This window comes from Podarcis melisellensis, assembly GCF_964234715.1.
Source record: "Podarcis melisellensis genome assembly, chromosome: 11".
Classification (NCBI taxonomy): Eukaryota; Metazoa; Chordata; class Lepidosauria; order Squamata; family Lacertidae; genus Podarcis; species Podarcis melisellensis.
The window spans coordinates 43,179,329-43,205,766 of NC_138543.1; positions in this window are offsets into that span (position 1 = coordinate 43,179,329).

Here is a 26,438-nt window from a genome sequence, read left to right on the forward strand (position 1 = left end):
CACCAAAGAATCTTGGGAGTGCTAGTATTGGACTATGACCTGGTAGACTAGAGTTCGAATTCCCCCTCAGCCAGGGTGACTTTAGGCCAGTTGCCATCTCTCAGCCTAACCTACCTCACAGGGTTGTTGTCAGGGTAAAATGAGGGAGGAGCAAACCATGTACACCACCTTGAGCTCCTTGGAGGAAAATGCGGCATTTAAATGTAATAAATGGTGGTCAGGGACAACCCTCATGGGTTCAATATATGTTGTTGTTGTTGTTGTTTAGTCATTTAGTCATGTCTGTCTTCGTGACCCCATGGACCAGAGCACGCCAGACACTCCTGTCTTCCACTGCCTCCCGCAGTTTGGTCAAACTCATGTTAGTAGCTTCGGGAACACTATCCAACCATCTCGTCCTCTGTTGTCCCCTTCTCCTTGTGCCCTCCATCTTTCCCAACATCAGGGTCTTTTCCAGGGAGTCTTCTCTTCTCATGAGGTGTCCAAAGTATTGGAACCTCAGCTTCACAATCTGTCCTTCCAGTGAGCACTCAGGGCTGATTTCCTTAAGAATGGAAAGGTTTGATCTTCTTGCAGTCCATGGGATTATCAAGAGTCTCCTCCAGCACCATAGTTCAAAAGCATCAATTCTTTGGCGATCAGCCTTCTTTATGGTCCAGCTCTCACTTTCATACATCACTACTGGGAAAACCATAGCTTTAACTATATGGACCTCTGCTACTTTGAAGCACATGGTGTTCCATCAATGTAAGGATTCCCACTGGTGTAGTTGAACTGTACCCCACCTCCTTTCTCTCTAAGTCAGTTTTGAGGGGTGGGTTCCCCCAACCCTCCAGAGAAATTGGGGGGGACTGCAGAGTCAGCGCTTGTGGGGAGAAGAGAAAGGGAGAAAGTTCCACCAAGTAAGTGGAAATCCTTGAGCTGATGGCACGAGCTAGCTGGATCCCACCCAACATCTATAGTATTAAGAGATAACGGAGGAAGTAGGAAAACGATTGAAACCCATTTCCTTTCACAATGGTTTGCAACAATAAAAAAAAATGTCTTTGCACTCCAAATCTGCAGTTCCTTTCTCTTAGTCATGTCTTGCTCATAAATAAATGACAGCTTTTCCAAAATCCGCAGCTCTTTGTTGCCAAAATGTGCTTTGAATCAAAGAACCGTGTTTTCTTCCAGTCCAAAAAACACTCAGCTGGAGCTGTTTCCCCTGCCTGCCCCCACTTCTCATATTTCCAAATCTATTTTCTCCCCTTCTGCATTTGTTTTATTTCCTGGAATTATTTTTCTTGCCTCCCCACCCTTCAGCTTTGATTACAGCCTGCTGCAGTTTGCTTCCTTCGAGTGCCCCACACCGACGAAATAATTTAGTTTTGCTACTTGCTCTGAGAAGCACAGTACATTAAGTGTGAGACATGACTAGGCCGGTGCCAAACACAATCTCTTGCAGAGAGGAAGTGCAGGAGCCTTTATTTGAAGGGTTATTTATGTATTGAATTGATTTAAATAGAGCATCCACTGTGGCAAACACAGTGTCCCGAAACTGCTTTATGAATACATTCAGGTCTCTGGGAATTAACAAGAATTTCTCTCTCCTGTCAACTCTCACGTTTTTCAGCCAGAAACTTATTCTTATGAGTGACATCTCAGAGAGGCACCTTAACTGCTTCTGCAAGCAGGAGATCTCAGTGATTAAAGCTAAGTGGCAAACTGCCTATCATTATGATGGACGGTGTTTGGAAGAAGGGAAGACCTGTATACTAGGAGACTGTTGTGATGTGTATTTGCGCCCACTGTACATATATAATAACAGAGATGGGAGCCCCTGCAGAGGCTAGAGAGAAGGGGGGGCCAAGAGGCAGCAATGAAGAAACCAGGCTGGAGAAGATGCCAGGGTTCTCGTCTACCTGCTGCTGGTCTCCCAAAACCAGAAACGGTGTGAAGAGGTTGGAGCAGAGACAGATATGGCAACAAAGTCTCAGAAGGGGAGAATTTGAAAGGTGGTGCTTTGTCCTGGATCTTAGACAAATCAATGAAAAAATCACACAAAAACCTTGGGGTGCTCCTATCAAAAACTTTTGGGGTGTCCTGGTTTTGAACTATGGCAACCCTAACTTAGGGAACTGTGGATAGGAGGGGACTTTCAATCCCCAAAACTGCCTCATAAGGGCAAGATCTACCAGGATGAGTTGCTGTGTTCACTAGGCTTGGCGTCCTGAGTTGACTGTTTCCTTGAATAAAGAGATAACTTCACTGACACCATATGATTTATTGCTGACCTGCTCTTGGCTACCCCTTCTGACTCACTTTCCACCCCCTTTTTAATGCTTTTTATTTTATTTTATTTTTTGCCAAATGTGTAAAACTGAATGCGTACAAGTTAAATGTGCATAATTTTGAGTTATCTGTATAGGCATTGCAATATATGTGGCACAGATATGTAGGATAAAATTTTAACAGAATGATAAAGTGTAGAGAGTTAAGTTGCAACCAGGAGCGAACTGTTATGTTCGGGGTGGCATCTCTTTCTATGTGAAATGAACAAGGAAGCAAATGAATATATTTCAACACAAATACCTCAAGTCAGACTAGGCTGTAAGATGCAGTCAGATCGGCTCATCTGCTGCCGCTTCTCTAAGAGATGACATTAAGCCAGCTGCAGAGGCTGATTACCCATTTGGCAAAGATGATTTGGTAATTAAAGCTGAGATTAATTAACTCATCAGGAGAAAATGGGGACAGCTAAAGCACTTCTACCAGGTATGCTTCTAGCAGGCTCTGGATGGCATTTGTGAGGAGCCATTGAGTGAGGAGTTATAGCAAGTCAACATGCTGGCTTGCCCTTTTCCAAACTGCATTAACTTAAAAGATGAGGAAAATATGTATTGCTACAGTTTTGTGGGCCACATTTTCAAATGGTGTGGTCTCACTTGAAATTAAATCAGAGAGGGACCATAGCTCAGTGGTCTAGTGGAGGACTTGTAAGATGATTGACTGAGTGAACTCAAAGAGTGCTCACTAAAGAGATTCTCATCACACTGGTGGGTGGGTGGTGACAAGTGAGGTGCCACAGGATTCTCTCCTTGCCCATTGTTGTTCAACGTCTTTATAAATGACTTTGTTGAAGGTGAGCCAGTGTGGTGTAGTGGTTAAGAGTGGTAGACTTGTAATCTGGTGAACCGGGTTCGCGTCTCCGCTCCTCCACATGCAGCTGCTGGGTGACCTTGGGCCAGTCACACTTCTCTGATGTCTCTCAGCCCCACTCACTTCACAGAGTGTTTGCTGCGGTGGAGGAAGGGAAAGGAGAATGTTAGCCGCTTTGAGACTCCTTCGGGTAGTGATAAAGCGGGATATCAGAGCCAAACTCTTCTTCTTCATCATCATCACATTTATAGAAGACATGAAACTGGGTGGGGTAGCCAATGAGGAATAATCAGCTGCACAAATACAAGATGAGGGACACCTGGATTGCCATTAGTACATCGAGAAAGGATCTAAGAGTCTTAGAAATGCATAGATTTAACATGAGTCAACAGTGCGAGGCAGCAGCGGTGGCAGCAGGAAAAAAGAAGCACAAAAAGCTAATACTATTCTAGGCTGCATCGACAGAAGAGTAGTATCCTGATCAAGAGAAGTCATAGTCTTGCTCTGTTCTGCATTGGTCAGATCACACCTGGAGTACTGTGCTCAGTTCTTGGTGCCACAATTTAAGAAGGATATTTACAAGCTGGAATATGTGCAGAGGAGGGTGACCATGATGCTCAAGGGTCTGGAAACCAAGCCTTATGAAGAACGGTTGAGGGAGTTTGGTATGTTTAGCTTGGTAAAGAGGAGAGCCATCTTCAAATATTTAAAGGGTTGTCACATAGAGGGTGGGAGGGTGGATCAAACTAGCTTTCTTCTGCTCTGGAAGGTAGGACATGAACCAATAGATTCAGGTTACAAGAAAGGAGATTACGACCAAACATCAGGAGGAACTTTCTGACAATAAGAGCTGTTCAACAGTGAAACAGACTCCCACAAGAGGTGGTTCCTTGGATGTTTTAGGGCAGAGGTTGGATGGCCATCTGTCATGGATGCTTTAGTTGAGTTTCCTGCATCCTACAATTTTGTGATTCTATGATTTGCAAGAAGGAGGTTGCAGGTCTGAATGCCTAACACCTACTGCTAAAGAAAATATGGATCAAGTACCACGTGTTTGGGAAAACTTTTCAGCTAGATGACTACCTTCCCTTCTGGGCAGCCAACCAAAGACTATATGCCAGTGACAAAAGTGAGCAGAGCAATGAATGTGAATATTACATTTGTGCAGTTGGCTGGTTTCTATTCATACTCCCTCACTCAAAAGTAAGTGGTATTTATTTTAATGGGGCTTTCTCCCAAATATATGGTTAGTACAGGACTGTAGCCTAAAATATGATATAAACAAATGCAGCTATATTTCATCCTTGCTAATCATTATACAGCACCCAAATGTTTCTTTGTGTACTTGGTATCTTCCACTCTCCCAGCTTGAGGATATTGACATTTAAGGAAAGAAAGCTATTTCACTGTGATAGCAAATCAAGGCTTCATGTACTATAAACATTTGCAATATATTAAAACATTGCATTGTTCAGACCATTGCTTTCAGTGTGATTAATTAGTTTCAAATGGCTGTTGGTGGTGATTTTCTGTTTGGAGGAGGTTCAGAGGAGTAAAATTCTGTATCTGATTTATAACTCTTAAAAGTGAAGGCTGGTCTGCAATAAAGATTGCCTGGCCCATCCAGCAATGGGGTATTGGCTTCCTGGTGAATTATGGCTTTATTATCTACAGCTACACACAAAAAGCAGAGTCAGTATGCATCATTTCATGTCTGTGTGACATAGTTAATTTGTGTTCCAGTAGGCTGCAGTACCAAAGTTAAGTAACTGATAGGCTGTCATGGCTTCAATGAGCTTCACTAATTCCCATCTTCCAGCACAACCACTCCTATTTTCTTGGATTGTGCTTCCTTGTCATGAAGAAGTATGGGGTGATTTAGTGTACCAGATAGGCAAGTTCTTGCTTCCTTTCCCAGAATAAAGTACAAAGCTCTATTGGCCAGATAAGTTCAGACAATATTTATTTAGTTAGTTGTTTTGTTGCCAGTTTAGATGACTGTTCAGCTTGGATTTTTAATTTTATTTTAATATGGATAAAAAAGATTAGGAAGATCCTTCTGTAAACACCTGTCTGTACTGGTAGATCTCCTTCATGACTATTTAATGCTTTCATTTATCACATTTGTTGTTGTTGTTTTGTTGTTTAGTCGTGTCCGACTCTTTGTGACCCCATGGACCAGAGCACGCCAGGCACTCCTGTCTCCTTTGTTGACTATGAGGGCCACTCCATTTCTTTTACGGGATTCTTGCCCACAGTAGTAAATATGATGGTCATCCGAACTGAATTCGCCCATTCCCGTCCATTTTAGTTCACTGATGCCCAGGATGTGAATATTTATTCTTGCCATCTCATTTTTGACCACATCCAACTTACCAAGGTTCATGGTTCTTACATTCCAGGTTCCTATGCAATATTTTTTTTTTTACAGCATTGGACTTTCCTTTTGCTTCCAGGCATATCCGCAACTGAGGGTCCTTTCGGCTTTGGCCCAGCCGCTTCATCAGCTCTGGATCTACTTGTACTTGTCCTCCGCTCTTCCCCAGTAGCATGTTGGACGCCTTCCGACCTGAGGGGCTCATCTTCCAGCGTCATAACTTTTATATGCCTGTTGCCTTTGTCCATGGAGTTTTCTTGGCAGGGATACTGGAGTGGCTTGCCGATTCCTGCTCCAGGTGGATCACGTTTGGTCAAAACTCTCCACTATGACCTGTCCATCTTGGGTGGCCCTGCACGGCATAGCTCATAGCTTCTCTGAGTTATTCAAGCCCCTTCGCCACGGCAAGGCAGTGATCCATGAAAGGGTTATCACATTTATATCCTGCCTTTTTTATAAAAAAAACAACCTTTGACCTTTGGCTGGTCACTGTTAGTCTAGCCTACCTTACTACTTGTTGTGAAGATAATCCTATAAACTGGCTTCAACACTTTTTTCTTTTTTAAAAAGGCAGGATATTATCACATTTATATCCTGCCCTTTTAAAAAAAAAGGTAGGCTAGACTAACAGACAGTGACCAGCCAAAGGACATGCAAGGTACTGAACCCTTCATAATATCAAGATGCATATGGAGAGACACCACATTCATTCACTCATGTAAACAAAATAATTGGTGCTAAAATCCTATACTCTGCAGTGTTTCACAGCTTGCCTTCTGACATGCAGCCCTTTCCACACCATCCTTGAAAAAGAAGCACAGAGCTTGAAAAAGTGACTTTCTTACCTCACTGGCTGATCTTTTAACATTTCTACAATCCCATCTCCAGACAGTCAATTGAAAATAGAAAGTTGGATTTAATTTATTTTGTTAGGATCCAGTGGAAAGCGACTCCAGTATATATGCTTTGAAAGGTCATATTACTTGTTCATGTTAATACATAGCTCATGCATTCCCATATACTTTATAGTCTCATTTGAGAATCCATTAAGCAAGTCTCTAGTTCTCATAAAAATGGAGTAGAAACAAAGAGACGATGAAAGGGATAGCTTTTAATCATCGTTTTTATCATCGTTTTGATATTTCCCTTTCAGGAATATCAGTTTCACTACGGAAACCATGAAATCATGCTAAGGGCTCCGCCAGCTTCAGTGAGGTAGATGCCAGTCTCACAGACACTTGGTGGTCCTTGATTATCCAGACCACCACCACTACTACTACTTCTTCTTCTTCTTCTTCTTCTTCTTCTTCTTCTTCTTCTTCTTCTTCTTCTTCTTCTTCGCATCTACTCTTGATAAATCATTTTGTTCCTGTATTGTCTTTGGGCGAGTGACAGAGAGGATTGTTGACACAAGAAGTCAAATTATAGAAAACACGGGGCATTTTGGTAAGTCTCCATCTGCACTACATGCAGGAAGCAGTATCATCATACTTTCCAACTTTTGGAAACCCAAAACCAGAACTCACATCTTCCAGGAGGCACTTCCGGGTGAGTCACCTGACCTGCACTTTTTGGGGGAGGTGAGATCTTGCATGGCACCCAAAAACACACATTTTTTGGCACCACGCAAGAGCGTGGCCACCGCAAAAGTGCTTGGGGGGAGGGGACAAAAGTGCAGTGTGAGACTGTGCGAGACCATGGCACTCAAAATGGCCACTGCAATCTTGCACAAGAAAACAGGATGTCCCGTTTTTTTCTAGGGCACTTGTATCATGTCTCTTTAAACAGGCATGGCTTCTCTTAGAGAATCATGGGAACTGTAGTTGATTAAGGATGCTGAGAATTGTTAGGCAACTCTGATTCACAAGGAAACTCACAGACCTATAGTCTCCAAAGTACCTTGGGAAGAAACTTAATAGTCCTACATGGGTCCCTCTGAATGTAATGATCAGTGTGTGTTGGACTGTGTGTTGATCATCTTGACAGCTATTGTTAGATGTGCAACACATCAATGTTTCTGATGCAACAGTGTCAATACATTCATCATTTTTTGCTAGACCACAGTGCCTTGGACCGCAACCACAAAGGCTTGGTAAATATTTTCAGTGGAATATTGGATAGCAAGGAAAATGTGAATGATGAAGCAGAAGAGATAGGAAAGACCACTTAACAGTCAGATTCCCCCCACCAATAGTGTGACAATGAGAAAATTGCAGCAAGCTATTACAATCAAAGTGTTAACAGAAGGTGTCTGTCACAAACAAAGCTCACCACATAGATACATACGCGTTTAGACAGAAAATGCTGTTGCTTCTTTCAGGAGACAGAGTTCCAGGGATCAATATAATATTTTCAGCATGAGCTATGCAAGTTGCCACCAACTGTGCTTGATTCAAACACAAAGCTAATGAGAAGGAGTGACAAGCCCATTCTAATCATTGGGAAGGTAGAGCTGCTCAGGCTGAAGGCAGAGCTAATGTGCTTATTCATGATCTAGAAGGAAGACTATTATGCTACCTAATATCATCAAAGTGGAGTTGGTAGGCTGGACCTTTAGAATGAGTCATAAAAGCAGAAGCAATCCTTCAAAGAATTGGGTTTGATGGGGCTTAAGCATGGGTAGGCAAACTAAGGCCCGGGGGGCTGTATCTGACCCAATTGCCTTCTAAATCCGGCCCATGGACGGTCCAGGAATCAGTGTGATTTTACAGGAGTAGAATGAGTGCTTTTATTTAAAAAGCATCTCTGGGTTATTTGTGGGGCATAGGAATTCGTTCATGTTTTTTTTTTTCAAAATATAGTCCGGCCCCCCACAAGGACTGAGGGACAGTGGACCCGCCTCCTGCTGAAAATGTTTGCTGACCCCTGGGCTTAAGAAATGAAGGATAGCATATGAGAACAAACACAAACTATCTTAATGAGTGAACTCAGCTCCTCGCAATGCATTTGCTCATTAAGGCTGCATACAAACAGGACCTCCTTTTATGATTTCCCCATCGTGCCCTTGTGCAGTTCATATTGACAGAGGAACTGCACATTGATTTTTGATGGGTCACAGAAGATGCCTTCCCTGCAGTCCATGTGCAGAACCTGGTCAGACTGATAATTAACTCTTGCTTAAGCTCTAGCAATGGAACAGAAGTCTCTGGCTCCGCCAAACCCGAGGGCAGCAGGCTAGCTTAGGGAACAGAAGGCTGGTTTGATTTCATTTGATTATTTAATTTCTATTCCACTTTATATATTAAAAATATCTCCAAATGGTGTGCAAAAAAAACCCTGAACTAACAACAGACAACTTAAACAAATTATTACAAAAGTACAGTTATTTATAAAAACGTTACATTACTACAAAATTGCTAATATAAAAAAATCAGTATCAACTCAGGCATACCCTCCCTCTCAGCCTTCGGGTTCTTGCTCAGGATCCAACAGTTGTGACTCATGCTTTCTAGGCACAGGGGAAAGTGGATGAGCCCTAGACAACACAGCCAACCAGCAAGATGAAAGCATGGCAGGCACTAGGGCAGCAAGGATAGGAATGGTAAAAATGAAGTACCTGAATGCAGAGACTTTTCAGTGGCACCCAGGAACATGTTTACGATTTCAAAATGCAAGACGTATTTACTATAAGATACGCTTTCCTTCCTCAATGTGGTTTCGGACTACAATCGGCCTCAGCCACTATCTGGAAGCTAAGAAAGGCTGAGATATGTAAAGGTGTTACATGACTCATGCTGTAACTTGTTACAGTGGAACCTTGGTTGTCAAACACTTTGGAAGCTGAACAATTCGGAACCCGAATGCCGACAACCCGGAAGTGAATGCTTCTGTTTTCGAATGTGCCTCAAAAGTCAAACGGCTTCTGAGGTGCATTTCTCCATTTTAAAAAAGGAATTTGCTGACCTGCAATTGCACCTCAGTTGTCAAATGTTTCAGAAGTCAAACGGTCTTGTGGAACGGATTACGTTCAACAACCGAGGTTCCACTGTATAGCGGTTCTTTTGGAATTGCTATAATAATTCCAGAACTTCTGGAATCATCTGGTAGGTGTTGTAACATTCCAAATTGTATTTGTTTCTTTTTTAAATCCATTGAAAAAATCCAATTTATATCACCCTTATGATAAAAGTGTCTCTTTCCTTTTTCTAAATAATAAAAAACCAACACTGTTTATCACCCAAGTGTAAAATGTGAACTATAAAAACAGCCCCAGACAAATTTCCCCTTACTTTGCATAGTTTTCTGGAAGCAGTATGGAAGGGACTTTGATCTGAAAAAAGCAATCAAAAGGAATAAAATAAAGGTTTGTTCAAACTGACATTGTGAGCTCTGAGGCAATATATAGGGAAAACATGATTAAATTTTAAATGGAGCAGATAGACAGAGGAAAGCATGGGAAAGTTTAGTAGAAAAACAGCTTGCCCTGCCCGGTGAACCTCCACTTGAGGTAGTCTGTGCCTGCCTCAGGTGTCCTCTCTGTGATTTTGGAAACATAGAATCACAGAACTGTAGAGTTGGAAGGGACCCTGAGGGTCATCTAGTCCAACCCCCTGCAATGCAGGAAACTCAGTTAAAGCATCCATGAAAGATGGCTATCCAAACTCTGCTTTAAAACCTCCAAGGAAGGAGAATCTACAACCTCCAAAGGAGACTATTTCACTGTCAAACAGCTCTTACTCTCAAACTTCTTTCTTTCTTTAAAAAATTTTATTAGGAATTTCAACATAACAATTTATCAAAAATACATCATCCTCATTCCCCCCCCCATTTCCCCCCTCCCCCCCAAAGAAAAACCCACTCCCCAGACTTCCCTCAGCTCCTCTCTCTGGTTTCTCAACACATGTTATTCTCTGCATATTATAAAACTGTAAAAATCCTTAATTATTCTATCAATATATTACCAATAAAAAATGCGTATGTTTATTCAAAACCTGCGGGGGAGTCCAGTTCATTTTGTTGTTTCTTTACGTACTTTGTAAAAACTCCTTTTTTTGTAGCCTGAATCCATTGGTTCGGGGCTTACCCTCCAGAACTGAAATTGTCCCCTATCCCTATGGTGAGATGGTAAAATAGTAATATTGCGTGAAATGAGTCTAGAAAGGAGAAGGGCTTTGATTTGTAGGTTGCAATTCCATTTCAAGAGGGTTTTTTTTTTTGCATTGTGTGTGTGTGTGTGTTTGTGTGTGTGTGTTTAAAGTGTGACTGCCAACTGGCCAAAGGCAGGAAAAAAAGTCATAGTATATCAGGATTGGCAATCAATATTTTATGTATAAAACAATATTTTAAAACGCACATTGAACCATAGCGCTGAGTCATCAGGTGATAGGGTAATGAACCCTGTCTCCCTTCTTCTCACACTGCCACAAGAGCAATGAAGGGAAGAGGGAGGAGCCTTGGAAATGAGGCTGGGGAAAAGGGCTTGCCCCTCTCTGCCTTGGATTAAAAATTTAATCCAGTGAAGAACATTTGCCTTCTATTTATGTGCATGCTGAGATTCATATTTCTGAGCCAGGAAACATGAAATTTGGCAAGATCGCTGGAGACATCTCACCATAAGCGTATACTGAGAAAAAGAAACACCTTGTGAAACTTAGTGTTGAATAATACAGCTAGCAGCGAGTCTCCAACACTTTAGAGAGAGGTCTTTCCTTTCCACATCCTGGAAAGAACATAATGACAGAAAAATAGCCTTCTGGATCAGGCCAATGGGCCCATCTAGTCCAGCATCCTGATCTCACAGTGGCCAACCAGATGCCTGTGGGAAACCAGGGAACAGAATATGAGCACAAGAGCCCTCTCCCTTCCTATTGCTTCCAGCAACTGCATCCCAGCCAACTGCCCCAGAAAAAATGGGACATTCCGTTGTTTCTCCTGAGAGGATATCGGCCAAATTGACCACTGCAGTGCACTGTAGTTTTGGGCCTCACTCTCTCTTGGGGCAACAATATTGCATGGCTCCCCAAAAGCCTTTTTTGTGGGGGACATGATCTCATGTTGGTCACATGACTCATGTGGGGGTGTTACCATGGAAGACGGTGTCCCAATTTTGGGCAGCTTCATATTGGAGGGTATGCAACTGGCATTTGGAAGCCTTGCTGCCTCCATCTGTGAAGGTAGAGAGCATAGCCATTGTGACTAGTAAAGGTAAGGTAAAGGACCCCTGGACAGTTAAGTCCAGTCAAAGGCAGCTATGGGGTGTGGTGCTCATCTCGCTTTCAAGCCAAGGGAGCTGATGTTTGCCCACAGACAGCTTTCTGGGTCATGTGGCCGGAATGACTAAACTGCTTCTGTCGCAACGGAACACTGTGACAGAAACCAGAGCGCATGGAAATGCCGTTTACCTTCCCACCACAGCGGTACCTATTTATCTACTTGCACTGGTGTGCTTTCGAACTGCAAGGTTGGCAGCAGCTGGGACAGAACAATGGGAGCTCACTCTTTTGTGGGGATTGAAACGCCGACCTTCTGATCGGCAAGCCAAGAGGCCCACAGTGCCACTCGTGTCCCATAGACCTCTCCTCCATGTATTTTTCTAATCCTCTTTTAAAGCCATCCAAGTTGGTAGCCATCACTGCCTCCATGGTAAATATCCTTCTTGAGATTAGGTGACCAGAACTGTACACAGTACTCCAGACATGGTTGTACCATTGAATTGTATAACAGCATTATGATTTGGACAGTTTTATTTTCAATTCCTTTCCTAATGCTCCCTAGTGTGGAATTTGCCTTCTTCACAGCCACCCCACCCTGGGTTGACATCTTCATCAAGCTATCTACTATGACCCCAAGGTCTGTCCCCTCCAGCTCAGACTCCATGTCCGTGTGTATGTGAAATTAAGATTTTTTGCTCCAACGTGCATCACTTTACACTTGTTGACTTTCCTTTTATGCAGGAATAGTAATGGAAAAATAGTATTGCTGCATCTTAAATCAGCTGAAGGAACAGAAACGGGCAGAAAATCCAAGCAATCAGCTATGAGTGGAGGGGGTGTCCTATCTGCTATCCTTGAACTACTGGGAAACCTATCAAAACCCGTTGTCAATTGGAACTGGGTGTGAAGAGGACAGCTGGCTGTGGAACAGAACACAGCTATGGGCAGTTTGAGTAATCCGTGTCCAACCTTGGTGCCTGCCCATCAAAGCAAGTCTGGAGGGACAGACTAGGGTGAGGTTTGCAGGCTCCAGAAAACCCCTTCCTTATTATATTTTCTGGGTGAGCTGAGAGTTTGTTTGGGCACTAGGAGGCTGAGAATAGAGGTATGTCAGAAGGAATTGATATTGGTCTATAGTAAATTTGTATTAATGGAACATTTGCATAGGCAACAGTTTGCTGTTGTTTAAGTTGCCTGTTGTTGCTGCTTTCGGAGATATTTTTATATACAGTGGTACCTCAGGTTAAGTACTTAATTTGTTCCTGAGGTCTGTACTTAACCTGAAACTGTTCTTAACCTGAAGCACCACTTTAGCTAATGGGGCCTCCTGCTGCTGCCGCGCTGCCGGAGCACGATTTCTGTTCTCATCCTGAAGCAAAGTACTTAACTCGAGGTAATATTTTTGGGTTCTGTAACCTGAAGTGTAAGTAACCTGAAGCGTATGTAACCTGAGGTACCACTGTATTATGCAATGTTCCAAATAAGCCGTACAGTCTGCTGGACTTGGGTTAGATATGAGCAGCCCTTCTGGCAGCGTGATCCAATGACGACAAGGGAGAGAAAATCTTTGGCATTAAAACTGCCTTATCCAGAGCTGGCAAGGGCAGAAAGTGGGGGCCAGCTGGAGATTTTAAAAAGATGAAGGATTTGTGTACATTTCCCTCCATCCCAGAAGTGGACATGGGAAATGGAAGGGCTTTATACCCAACAGATGAAGAGTTTGGATTTGATATCCTGCTTTATCACTACCCAAAGGAGTCTCAAAGCGGCTAACATTCTCCTTTCCCTTCCTCCCCCACAACAAACACTCTGTGAGGTGAGTGGGGCTGAGAGACTTCAGAGAAGTGTGACTAGCCCAAGGTCACCCAGCAGTTGCATGTGGAGGAGCGGAGACGCGAACCTGGTTCCCCAGATTGCAAGACTACCGCTCTTAACCACTACACCACACTGGCTCTCAGATCTAAAGCCTTCCCCAGTCTCTCTTCAACACATCCCTGGAAAATGTCATTTTGACCTTTTCTGCCCTCAGAGTATCAATAGCAGGTGGGTGATGCCCCCCGAAAAGGGGTGTGTGTGGAAACAATATTTTTTATCAAAGATTTCTTAGTTTACAAAAATAAGTGCAATGTCTCTTATTTCAAGTTGTGTTTTCTACAGATCAGTGATAGTTGTTGTGAGACATCAGTGTTGCATGCAGTATTAGGTTGGGAAGAAAAGAGGGGGAAGAGGGGGAGGGAGGGTGTGGGGAGTGGGGTGGGGTGGCAATGCTTCTATTCTTTGACTTAGTGGATGTGTAGGGTTTTGTGTCAGCGTCACTTGTGTGGGTTTTCTTTCTATGCGCTTGCTATATTTCCTTGGTGGTGAGAGAGGTTGGGGGTGGCCTAGGGTGTGGTTGGTTGACTTTAGTTGTCTGTAGTGAGATGTGCTTGTGGATGTTGTGGGGGAGTTGGGTCAGGTTAGCCAGATTGATTCATATGTAGTCAGTGGATTCTTGTTGTTGTCTTGTTGAGTTGGGCCCGGAAACTAATGTCCCCACTGTGGAAGGACATGTGGATCCAGAATTGGCCTCCACAGTCACTTACGGTCTCATTGTTAAAACCGTGTTTATGGAAGACAATATTACTCACCTACTAGTGATCGCCAAAGAAGAAAGAAAGAAAGAAAGAAAGAAAGAAAGAAAGAAAGAAAGAAAGAAAGAAAGAAAGAAAGAACATACCGGAGTGAAGGCATCTTCTTCTATTTGTCCCCGTGTCAGTTTCAGTTTATTGGTTAGTTTTTCTGGTAAGACTGTTTCCCATACTATTTGATACCATTGGTCCATGTTTACTCCTGACAGGTCCCTCCGTTGTCTGCCTATGATGCTTCTAGCTGCTGAGAGTAGGTGGGTTATGAGCTCTTTATAATGTGAGTGGGCATTGTAATCTTGGAAAATGTTCAGTAGTGCCAGTTCTGGGGTGACTTCTAATACTTGCTTAGTTATTTTGCACATTTCTTGTATGACTGATGTCCAGAAGAGTTGGATTTTGGGACACTCCCACCACGTGTGGAGGTATGTACCTGTGGAGCATTTTGGTGTGGCTCCTGGGCGTATCAGCGCTATTTCTGTGGTGCTAGATTCCATCTATAAGTGAATTTCAGGGTGAGTTCTTTTTTTTTATAGCTGAGATGGATATAAAGGGAGGTTTAGACCACATTCTAGTGCATTACGTAAGGTTAATTTCATAGCCTATGCTGTCCTCCCATTGTTTTTAGATTACGTCAAGAGGCTTTGTGGGTTTTTGGAGCAGTATTTTGTATACTGTGGATACCATCCCCTTGCTGTGTCCCCAAAAAAGGAAATTTGCACCAGCAAAAAACAGGACACCACTTTGCATAAAATATGCATATAGTAATTTATATGTACAGACACAATTTGGAAATAATTCACATGAATTAAATAGAAGCACCAGACACCTCACCGTAGTGAGAAAGCCACTAGGTGACAGCTAACTGTTGAAGGGCTGGGGAAACCCAGCCAGATGGGTGAGATATATATAATAAAATTATTATTGTTAAGGCTCCTGTTCTTCTTTTTATGGTGCTTTATCTTTAAGTGAACTTGGACTGGACAGCTTATAAATAAAGGACGCCATCAAACAGAAGACTGTCTTCTGTAAAGTAGGATACAGGGCCACCCAAACAGAAAGTATAAATTGACACATAGACTGAATATGCGGTTATCAGAAAGATTTAATTAGTTTATTAGTTATCAGAAAGGTTTAAGTGTTTTGTTTTATTATTGTGACATTCCTTTCATGGGTTGCTTCTTTTATCTGTCCCTAAGCAGGCTGTTAAAACAAATTTATTTGGACAATTACAGAGCTCCAGAATTTGCCTTGCCTTATTGTTCCTTTGCTGTCGGTTTGGGGCTTGTTTTATCGACTTCTACTTTAACTGATGGTGTTGGCTGATTTTAATGGTGCACCACTTGGAATGCATATGTACAGGAAAAAACTTGTGTGTTAACCAGCAGCATCTGGGCTTGAACTAAACACTTCACTTGCAAAAAAAAAAAAAAAAAAGTCTACTAACTTCTGTTCCACTTGAGTAACAGCTGCTGTTCAAAATATTATGTCTTGCATTCAATACAGATTTCTCAGCTTAGTCTACCAGTTTCTTGTATACAGTAAGGAGCAGAGTAAAAATGATCATCCAGTTATTTCAGGCACTCTAGAATGAGGGTATATCCTGATATTTAGGGATGGAAACTGCGGAGCTACATTGGTCACTTATTTTCCTGAAGAGCAGCAGAGGCCCATCCATTAGGGTAAATGGGGCTCTGCCCCCCACCAACCTTGGTTTGCCCTTGGCCAGCCCCACCTGCTTACCTTTGAACTCACAACCAGCCCATACCCTACAACATTTCTCCAATGAAAATAGGGACATCCCATTCCATAAAGGTCATTACTATTTAAACCCCCCACATCTTACTGGGTTGCCCCAGCCACTCTGGGCAGCTTCCAACATACCGTATATAAAAATATAATAAAACATTAAACATTAAAAAATATCTTCCCTATACAGGATTGCCTTCAGACAGCCCAGGGGTCAGATAACTCCATAACCTCCAGCATTTCTCCAATGAAAATAGGGACACCCTAAGGAAAAAGTGGGGCATTCCGGGATCAAATTAGAAACAGGGATGGCTTCTCTAAATCAGGGATGTCCCTGGGAAGTAGGTACACTTGGAGGGTTTGTGCCACATGTAGGGATGAAGATGGGGGGGGGGACAGAATGTAATGGTTATAGGGGCTGCTCGTGCGTAAGTTCCGCCACTCCTGGCTAGGTTACCTGGTTGAACCCTTTCTGTCTGGACAGCCCTTCACTTCGTGGCTGTTTCAGTCGCTGGCAGAATCCGTCAGTGGGCGTTTCTTGAACTTCTTCCAGCAAAGAAGTTCTTTGACGCCAAGTCTCCTCCTACTCTCCCTGCGCGGAAGTCTTCTGCGCAGGGAAGGTGTGGGCAGCGGAGTACCCGTGCTCTCCCCACTGGTCTCCGGGGAAGAGTCCTGGAGCCTTCTTTCCGATTCCCCCATCTGCCCCCCTTCACCCCTGGTGTTACGCTGATTTCCTTCCCCAGCAGATGGGCTGCCTCTCTCCCTGCTGGGCCCCTCCACCCCTGGCTCCGATGGCAGTTCCCTGACACAGAATTAGCTCGCTTTGCCTATCATTGGCTCAGGCTCCACCTATTGTTGGTTTTCCAGGGGCCAAAAGTGTGACCTTCCCCTCTGCAGACAAACAGAGAAATCTGTGGGTGGAGTAGGAGTTCTGCCGATGGAGTCAGAGGAATAGCATTGAGGGGGGTGCGCCAAGGGGTGTGAACCAGGCATCCCCATGAAGGCGCCCAGTGCTCCTCCTCTCCACCCACCAAGGGCTGTGCTGGCCCTCTTGTAATAATAATAACAAAAAAAAATTATTTATATCCCACCCTCCCAAGCCAAAGCCGGGCTCAGAGCGGCTAACAACAGTAAAATGATAAAACATTCTAAAATCATTTCATTATAAAATTAATTCAAAACAGATGAATGGCAACCATTGGGCCAAAGTTCTGTGAAAATGCCAAAGGAGGGAGTCAGGCTGTGCCCTGGCCAAAGGCCTGGTGGAACAGCTCTGTCTTGCAGGCCCTGTGGAAAGATGTCAAGTCCCACAGGGCCCTAGTCTCTTGTGACAGAGCATTCCACCAGATCGGAGCCACAGCCAAAAAAGCCCTGGCTCTAGTTGATGCCAGCCTAACCTCTCTGTGGCCTGGGACATCCAAGATGTTTTTGTTTGAAGACCATAAGTTCCTCTGTGGGGCATACCAGGACACTGTACACTGCAAAGCGCTTTGCACGCTGCCGCCATGATAAATATAGTAACAAATGCACATCAAGTAGAAAATAGATACAAATAGGATTTGAATAAACTTTCACAATTTTATTGAGTTTAAACATGGAGGACAATATTGCAACAACAGCTAATAGTATATATACATGCAGAATATAACAAGCAATGTAACAGCCCAGAAGGGGAAGTTGAGGGAAGTCAGTTGGGGAGGGAGAAGATGGTAAATGTAACAGTAAGGTAGGATTGGAAATTGGTGTGGGATATATGGAATTTGCAATTATAAAACCTCAATAAAAAATTATTTTAAAAAGAAAAAAAGAAGAAGAAAATAGGCACTGCACATAATGAAGAGAATAGAGCTTGGGAAGTGTTTGCGCAACTGAAATTTTGCAGCAGTTTTTCTTTCTAGTTTGTAAAAATACACCAAATATGAATTTGCTCTTAGGAGTTGTCTTTGGTCAAAGACTCTTCTGAAGAAGGAGTATTTGATTTTCACCTACAAATGGCTGTAATCTAAAACAAACATCCCCCGCCCCCAGGCGGGAAACCAAAGGAAGTCAAATTGGCTGTATGCAAATACTTATGAGCAAAACAGGTGGTGAACTCTTCTGCCCCTGAACGGAGCCGTTGCTGTGAGTTTGACGTTATTGAAAGTGACATGCTCAGCTTCTGCTGCACATTTGCTGATTATTTACAGTCCATCATGTTTGCAACAAGTCCTAGGGAAATTAGAACGTTCTCCTCCTTTGTATTGCCTTCACTGATCTCTTTTGTATTCCTGCATGTACTCAGTTTTTTCTCATTAAAACGATTTAAAACATTTGTTGAATTGTGCTCAGAGCCATCCGTGGAGGTAGCCCATTTCCTTCATGCAGTTGCTTGGGCTGTAATGGTCTCACAAGTCAATTTCAAAGTATGAGAAGGAGTGGCAGTCAAGTGCACTTATTGGTACAGTGGTACCTCGGGCTACATACGCTTCAGGTTACAGACTCCGCTAACCCAGAAATAGTGCTTCAGGGTAAGAACTTTGCTTCAGGATGAGAACAGAAATCGTGCTCCGGCAGCGGAGCAGCAGCAGGAGGCCCCATTAGCTAAAGTGGTGATTCTGGTTAAGAGCAGACCTCTGGAACGAATTAAGTTCTTAACCCAAGGTACCACTGTTATGCATAATACTTCAAGCAGAATGGTCGAGCAGAATGATGATGAATATTCCGCCATGATTCTTTTATCTTCTGCCTCCCCTTGAATTTTTTCATTGTACCCAAAAGAGAGATTTTGAATTTCCAGGGGTGTTGTGGAGGTCAGAATAATTCTGTTTAACACCTAAACTAACAGCAAGGAAGCAGAGGTTTCAGTTTAGACATGAAAAGAGCTAGCAAATGCACTCTCCTTTTTTTCCTGCTCAAGATTTCACCAGGGAGTTTATTAAATATATTGTTCAGATGTCCTGTGTAGTACCTTCACATTTTTATTGTTATTACAAAGATACTGGAAAGCCAAGACGGAACAGCATCAAAAAGCTATATTTTAAAAGAAAGAACAGAACCAAAGGAAATGCACTGAATCTTGGCTGTTGGATCACTTTGGAAGAGATCAGATGTCGAAAGGGAGTAATGAGTGACCCTTTTAAAAATACTTTAGAATGTTGCATGGGAAATTGATTTAGCAGCAGGGACAACAGAGTATGGCATGTCATAAAGTGTGATCAGAAGTGCACCGCCTAACCAAAGTATTTGGAAACTGAAGTCTTTTTACTAAACGGCTTAAGAGAATTTAGTGCTCATGCCTAGGACAAAAAAAAAAGAAAAACTTTGGCCAGCAATTTGGCTCTATAATATTCTCTTAGGACAATTTAATGATTTTAGCATCTAGCATGTCTTTGCTTGAAAGAAGGATTGAAATTACTATCTTTGAAAAACCAAACTGTTGAGTTGCTACTGACAACTCAAGATCACACTTTGTAGGTTCTGTATAACTGTATAATAATCTTTCTGCGCATTAAAAGCATTTGTTCAAACACTGTTGTAATGGTTATATGGGGTTGCTCGTGCGTAAGTTGCCGCCACTCCTGGCTAGGTAGCCTGGTTAAACCTTTCCTGGCTGGACAGCCCTTCACTTCGTGGCTGTTCAGTCACTAGCCGAATCCGTCAGTGGGCGTTTCTTGAATTTCTTCCAGCAAAGAAGTTCTTTGACGCCAAGTCTACGCCTACTTTCCCTGCACGGAAGTCTTCTGCGCAGGGTGGGTGTGGGTAGCGGAGGACCTGTGCTCTCCCCGCTGGTCTCCAGCGAAGAGTTCTGGAGCCCTCTCTCCGATTCCCCCATCCGCCCGCCTTTATCCCTGGTGTTACACTGATTTCCTTCCCCAGCTGCTGAGTCCCCTCTCTCCCTGCTTGGCCCTTCTCCGGCATCGCTTGGGAGCCCTGCCTCCACTTCTGGCTCCGATGTCAGTTCCCTGACAACTGTCCATTTAAAAGTGGTGTGTGTGTGTGTGTGTGTGTGTGTGTAGGTGTAGGGTTATTTGAAATTTGATTGGGTGGGGACAATGCAAGCACCCCTTGCTCATTTACTTAATCCTCATGGAGAGTCCCTGAGGAGGGTTCTCGTTAATGGGAATACAGAAGGACTGGAACACGCACTCGCCCCTAAGCACAATTATCCTATGCAAATATATTGCTTTGGGATGCGAACTGGAGGCCAGTGGCAGGCATCCTTGCTAAGGAAGCTGGCAAAAGGCACAGTGCAGAGGAATCAAATCTGCACTTTTGCTAAATGGCTGGTTTTTCTGTTGCTCCTGGCTAAACATGTAAGTGCCTGCAGCTTCTTTCTGTGATGTTGGCTCCAGCTAGCAGCTGCATTAAGCAGAGCGCCGGAGAGTTGGCAAGAACTTGACATATCTCTCTCGCACACCCACACAGTATCGCACAGAAGCATTCTAGAATAGCAATTTCAGTGAGACCCCCCTTCACAGCTGGGGAAAAAATAAATAATAAAAATTATTCTGTAGTGATGAAATGTGCATTTCAAATGTGACAATCAGCTGATATAGGCTGTGTGTGTGTGTTTGTGTGTGTGTGTAAAGCTGTAGCCCCTCCGAATCTTGCTGGACTACAGCTTCAAGCATTCCTGGTCATTGACCATGCTGGTCCTCTAGAGAGCCACTCTTCACTCTTGGTGGAGTTAATTACGTTTTTAATGTGGCCTACCTCTGAAACAATGGGTGACAATGCTCTCTTTTGGGAAATCCATTCATAAAGGGTCGCTGGACAGTTTAACCCTTTCCTTGTTGCCCTCTAATATGCACCGACACTGCTTTTGCCACTGCTACCTTGTTTATTGTCACCAGTTCTAATGAAATCCTAATGTTCATTAAGCCCAAGCATTTAACACCCACAGATCTAGAACAGGGATTCTCCTTTTGAAAATTTGAGAGCAAATGTATCAACAGGGAATCTCCTTTATTCATGGAATATCAGGATTCTAAAATGCATAGGAGCCTCTCTATGAGTTGTAGGAAGGTGATACCTAGTGTCACCCTGGAGACTAGTTGTAAGTAAAGAGGTTGGTAGGTGGGGGTTGGCTGAGGAGAGGCAGAGTTTGGTGGGCAGTGATGCATTTGCCCTTCTAGAATGAGCTCCATTGAAGATTCAGACCAACCATGCCTGGCAGAGATTCTGCCCCCCACCCCATTGGACAAAAATACTGTATAATGTTATTTCATTCAAAGAAAAAACAAACAAACCCTTCTCTCAAGAATAAGAATACAAACCCAGGCAGATGAGCTCCAGGATCAAAGTGTACTACTACATAGGTAAAGGTAAAGGGACCCCTGACCATTAGGTCCAGTTGTGACCGATTCTGGGGTTGCAGCGCTCATCTCGCTTTACTGGCCGAGGAAGCCGGTGTACAGCTTCCGGGTCATGTGGCCAGCATGACTAAACCGCTTCTGGTGAACCAGAGCAGCACACGGAAATGCCGTTTACCTTCCCGCTGGAGCAGTACCTATTTATCTACTTGCACTTTGATGTGCACTGCTAGGTTGGCAGGAACAGGGACCGAGCAACGGGAGCTCACCCTGTCGTGGGGATTCGAACCACTGACCTTCTGATCGGCAAGTCCTAGGCTCTGTGGTTTAACCCACAGCGCCACCCGCGTCCCTGTACTACTATGTAGATGGATGCTATTATTTCATTCAAAAATAGAGGTGCAGTAATCAGTATGCAGCTGAGCCTCTTGGAATGGCAATGTGGTGAATGAACAGAAATAGAAGCAAAGTATTTAACACACTCGTTAGATCAGGGGAGCACATGAATGCCAATTGCCACCTAATTGCCAGACATCTGAATCTGGGAGGCATCACTGAAAACGGATGTGAATGGTCCTGTCTGAGACAAATGAATAATCTTCCCCATCCTTTTCATTGGCAGATCGCTAATGTGTGAAAGATTTTAAGGGAACAATCTGTCACAAACTCCTACAACAGAAGCACTATTGAAATGAACACAACTTGCAAAAGCATATGCTCCAAGGCTGTTTACCGGGGGCATATTTGTTTTTCCTGATAAATCGCTCCAAATGACATATAATGCTAATATGTAGCAGGGAATGACACCTGTCCCCCCCCCCCATTGTTTAATTACAGATACAGGGATAATTTTCATTGGGACTGAACATATGGGAAGGAGATTTTTTCCCTTCCTGTTCTAGCCACGATCCTGGCAGAAATCCCTGCCCCTTGCAATTAGCATCTGAAAAGAAGTCTCCATTGGTGCTGATAGGAGATTCTTTTTCTTAGCCACATCTAGCCATGGAGTAGATTTATGTTGGGACTGCGGCTGTAAATTTACCAGCCATATCTGTTTGGTACGGCATTGGAGTTCAGTAGTCAGCTCTCCCAACTCTTTGGGTGGTAGTCAACTAAATTCTTGTGACAATGTAAGTATTAGCTCCAGCACAAGGGGATTTCCCCCCCCCCCCGCCCTATGTGACCCCATGCCACCCCGCGATCTACTACTGAGTGATCAGAGAAAACAGGTCTGTTTGAAGTGAGGCTTAATTGTAAGTAGTTACTGTACATAGTAAATTTTAAGTAGTTACAATGGTAAATTGTTACATAGATGTGCACTGCCAGTGTGATAATAGGATCAGCACAAGTACATGACAGTCCCTGCTTATGTATATGAAAACCTAAAGAGAGCCTTGTTCATATTCCCTTCATTTTGTGTAGCAGAAATTTCCGTCAGATTGTGCCCATAATCTTCAGGAAGTTATGGAGAAGATATCTGAATGTTCAGAATGAAGACCAGTAAACGGGGTGGGGTGGGGGTGGGAATGTATGCCTCCCCCCCCGATTTGTGTAATAGAAACATGCTAGCATCTATAAACACTCGTTCATCAGTGAGTGAAATCTTTATTTAAAGTGACTATCTACATGGGAGAAATGAATTATTCATTTCCTTAGCTAGCTTGATAAATTCCTCTCAGCATCGTTTTTCAGATAACGGGAGCTGTATTTCATTAGAACTAACTGTATCCCTGGTTTCTTTCTTTTTTTGGAAACTACTTATTATTGGATTTGAAAGACGACTTTTTAAGAAGAAAAATCCTTTAAATAGCAAGTAGGGTAAGCATCAATCAAAAATGAGTAGCAGCTCTCGTCTATACAGTGGTACCTCGGGTTACAGATGCTTCAGGTTACAAACTCCGCTAACCCAGAAATAGTACCTCGAGTAAAGAACTTTGCTTCAGGATGAGAACAGAAATCGCGTGGCGGCGGTGCGGCAGCAGCAGGAGGCCACATTAGCTAAAGTGGTACCTCAGATTAAGAACAGTTTCAGGTTAAGAATGGACCTCCAGAATGAATTAAGTTCTTAACCTGAGGTACCTCTGTACAGCTTTGGCCCTGTATACCTGAAGGAGCATCTCCACCCCCATTATTCAGCCCAGACATTGAGATCCAGCACCGGGGGCCTTCTGGCAGTTCCTTCATTGTGACAAGTAAGGTTAAAGGGAACCAGGCAGAGGGCCTTCTTGGTAGATCTACAAATGAAGGGCATTATAAAAATTTAATAAACAACAACAACTAGGATGTGAAACCTGTAGCATCCTAGATGTTGGACTCCAACTCCCATCAGCCTCAGCCGGCATGTCCAATGATCAGGGATGATGGGAGTTTCTCTACGCTTGTCACAGAAAGAGATGCACAGGACCAGTGCTAACCGTGGCTCTTGGATTCTGGGTGGTAATGGTGTAAACCAGCTCTTAGAAATAACAAACAATTGCCTGTCCTACACACGCATTGAATTCCACCGTCGCTGTCACCCCTTTCATATATTTCCAGTGGAACAATTCTGGCAAGAATGATTATCAATCATCTCATGTCTTAGTAAATTGGAGCAAGAAAAAATATATATGGCTAATCAAAGAGTTTGTCACATGAGCAGCTCTTAGGCTGCTCCTTGAATGCTAAATGGAGTTGCACAGATGGCCGAGGGAGCCTAAAGACAAGATGGAGAAAGTCATTAAGGGCTGCAGAGGGACCAGAGAGCATTAGGAAAATGCAGACAGCAGTGATTCAGCAGCAAGAGAACTGGAAGCCTATTAGCTAATTATGTTGGAGACAACAGCCGTGTTTTCTTTTTACCAAGGGCTTGATCCAGCAAACATGCACAGGGTGAGGAAGGGAGCAATGGGTGCCCTAGAGAACCCTAGAGAACAACAACAGCAGTGTCAAAACATGTCAGCTGGGATGTTTGGTTTAGATGGCTGACCCCTAAGCTCAAGAGCTGGATGAGCATATATTCATCATCTCCTCCATTTCTGATGTTCGGGCTTTGAGTGACATTGCTTATTAAGTAGCCAAAACGGCAGCATCTAAGCACAAAAGGGAGCAAATTTAGAAGGGCAAGAGTTTTCCTGACTCAGAGTGAGTCACCTGCTCTGCTGTTTTGAAGTTTCAGGCCAAACATTTAAAGTGCTATTTCCACACACACACACACACCAAATTCTGGGAATTGCAGTTTTTTAAGACCCCTGTGAGGTGACAGGGGCCTCTTAACAATTCTCGGCACCCTTAACAGGCAACAGAGCCAAGGATTCTTCTGGGGAAGCCATGACTGGTTAAAGTGGTATGACACTGCTTTAAATGTGTGGTGCAGATAGAGTCCTTGTCTTTTCTTCAGGTTAAACATCCCCATCTCCTCCGATCATTCATTTGTTTCTACCACATCACCTTCGTTTGGGCCTCCACTATCCCCCTATTTTCAAGTGCCCCTATTCTCTCTGGACATTCACAGAGGCATTTCCCTGCTGGAGCGGAGGCTGCAGATGCACGCAATGCTGTTGCCCGGAAGGATGACTGTCTTCCCAGGGGTAAGGACCGCTGGTAGGGCTGGGATAGTTGGAGGGAAGCGAGAGGCTCAAGCTCAGTAAGCAATGGAGGCAGTGTGACCAGGAGCATTCACTAGAAAAGGGCTGGGGGAGGTGAGGAGCGGAGTGGAGTGGAGGGATGCAGGAGGCAGATGGGGCCGGAGTTCAGCAGGGTCCTTGGCAGCTGGGAAAAGGGAGTGGGCAGCTGGGTGAAGGGGGTGAGCAGCAAATGTGGGTGCAGAGGGGAAGGGAGAAGATGGGTTGGGGGTGGTCCAAATCAGGCAAGACATGTGTGTGTGTGTGTGTGTGTGTTGTGGGGACACACACACACAAATCTGCCCCTTCAAGGGGAAAATTTGATGATGGAGGATGGGCTCGTGTTCCGATTTTTATCACCAGGATGTTGGAGGGTATATTGGAGCGTATGTTCCTCTCTGAATGCATTTGTCGATCTCCTTCAATTGCTGACCATAAAGAAGGCTGGATTGATGCTTTTTAATTATGGTGCTGGGGGAGTCCCATGGACTGCAAGAAGATCAAACCTCTCAATTCTTAAGAAAATCAGCCCTGAGTGCTCACTGGAAGGACAGATCCTGAAGCTGAGGCTCCAATACTTTGGCCACCTCATGAGAAGAGAAGACTCCCTGGAAAAGACCCTGATGTTGGAAAAGATGGAGGGCACAAGGAGAAGGGGACGACAGAGGACGAGATGGTTGGACAGTGTTCTCAAAGCTACCAGCATGAGTTTGACCAAACTGCGGGAGGCAGTGGAAGACAGGAGTGCCTGGCCGGCTCTGGTCCATGGGGTCACGAAGAGTCGGACACGACTAAACAACAAGGGTCTCATGCAGGGGTATATCAGGAGGCCAGCTTCCTTCTATCTCCTACCAAGCTCCCCTCTATACCATCCTGCTGCTGTCCAGAAAACTGGGAGAATATTTCATGCAGAGAGGTCAGTGACTGAGGGAAGGGGGGAGAGCATTACGTCCCTGCACCTTTCCTGGGATCTGGAGGCCAGTTGGGCATTCAATATGTCTGTGTATCCAGCTTAGGCTTAGGGTGTGTAATTTCATTCCTCCCCCATTTTGTAATGCCATTTATGTAGGTTTTAAGCCATCATGTTCATTATTCCCTAGTAGAAATTGCATTTGTTTCATCATTCATTCATTAGATGCTTCATTTCTCCAATTCATTTGGTTTTCCTTAGATTCCCTCCCCCCTTTGATTCTTGTTCCGTTTTTCTTTTTTCTTTTTTCTGAAGACTGCTGTAGCGGCAGCTGGAAAGCTGACTTGGCAGGCACTCCTGGTAGCTTCTTTCCCTCTTCCATACACACACACACACACTCTTCCACAATGCCTCTTTAATTCACATTGGGGAAAATGCTGATTGCCAGGAGAGGCTGCCAATGTCAGCTCCTGCTGCTCTTGAGGCCCCTCCCACTCCTCCATGGTACATGGGTATGAATGGAATCATGAAAAGCATGCTCATTCATAATTCCATGGAAACAGTTCAGAATGAAGATATATTCATTGAACCCATT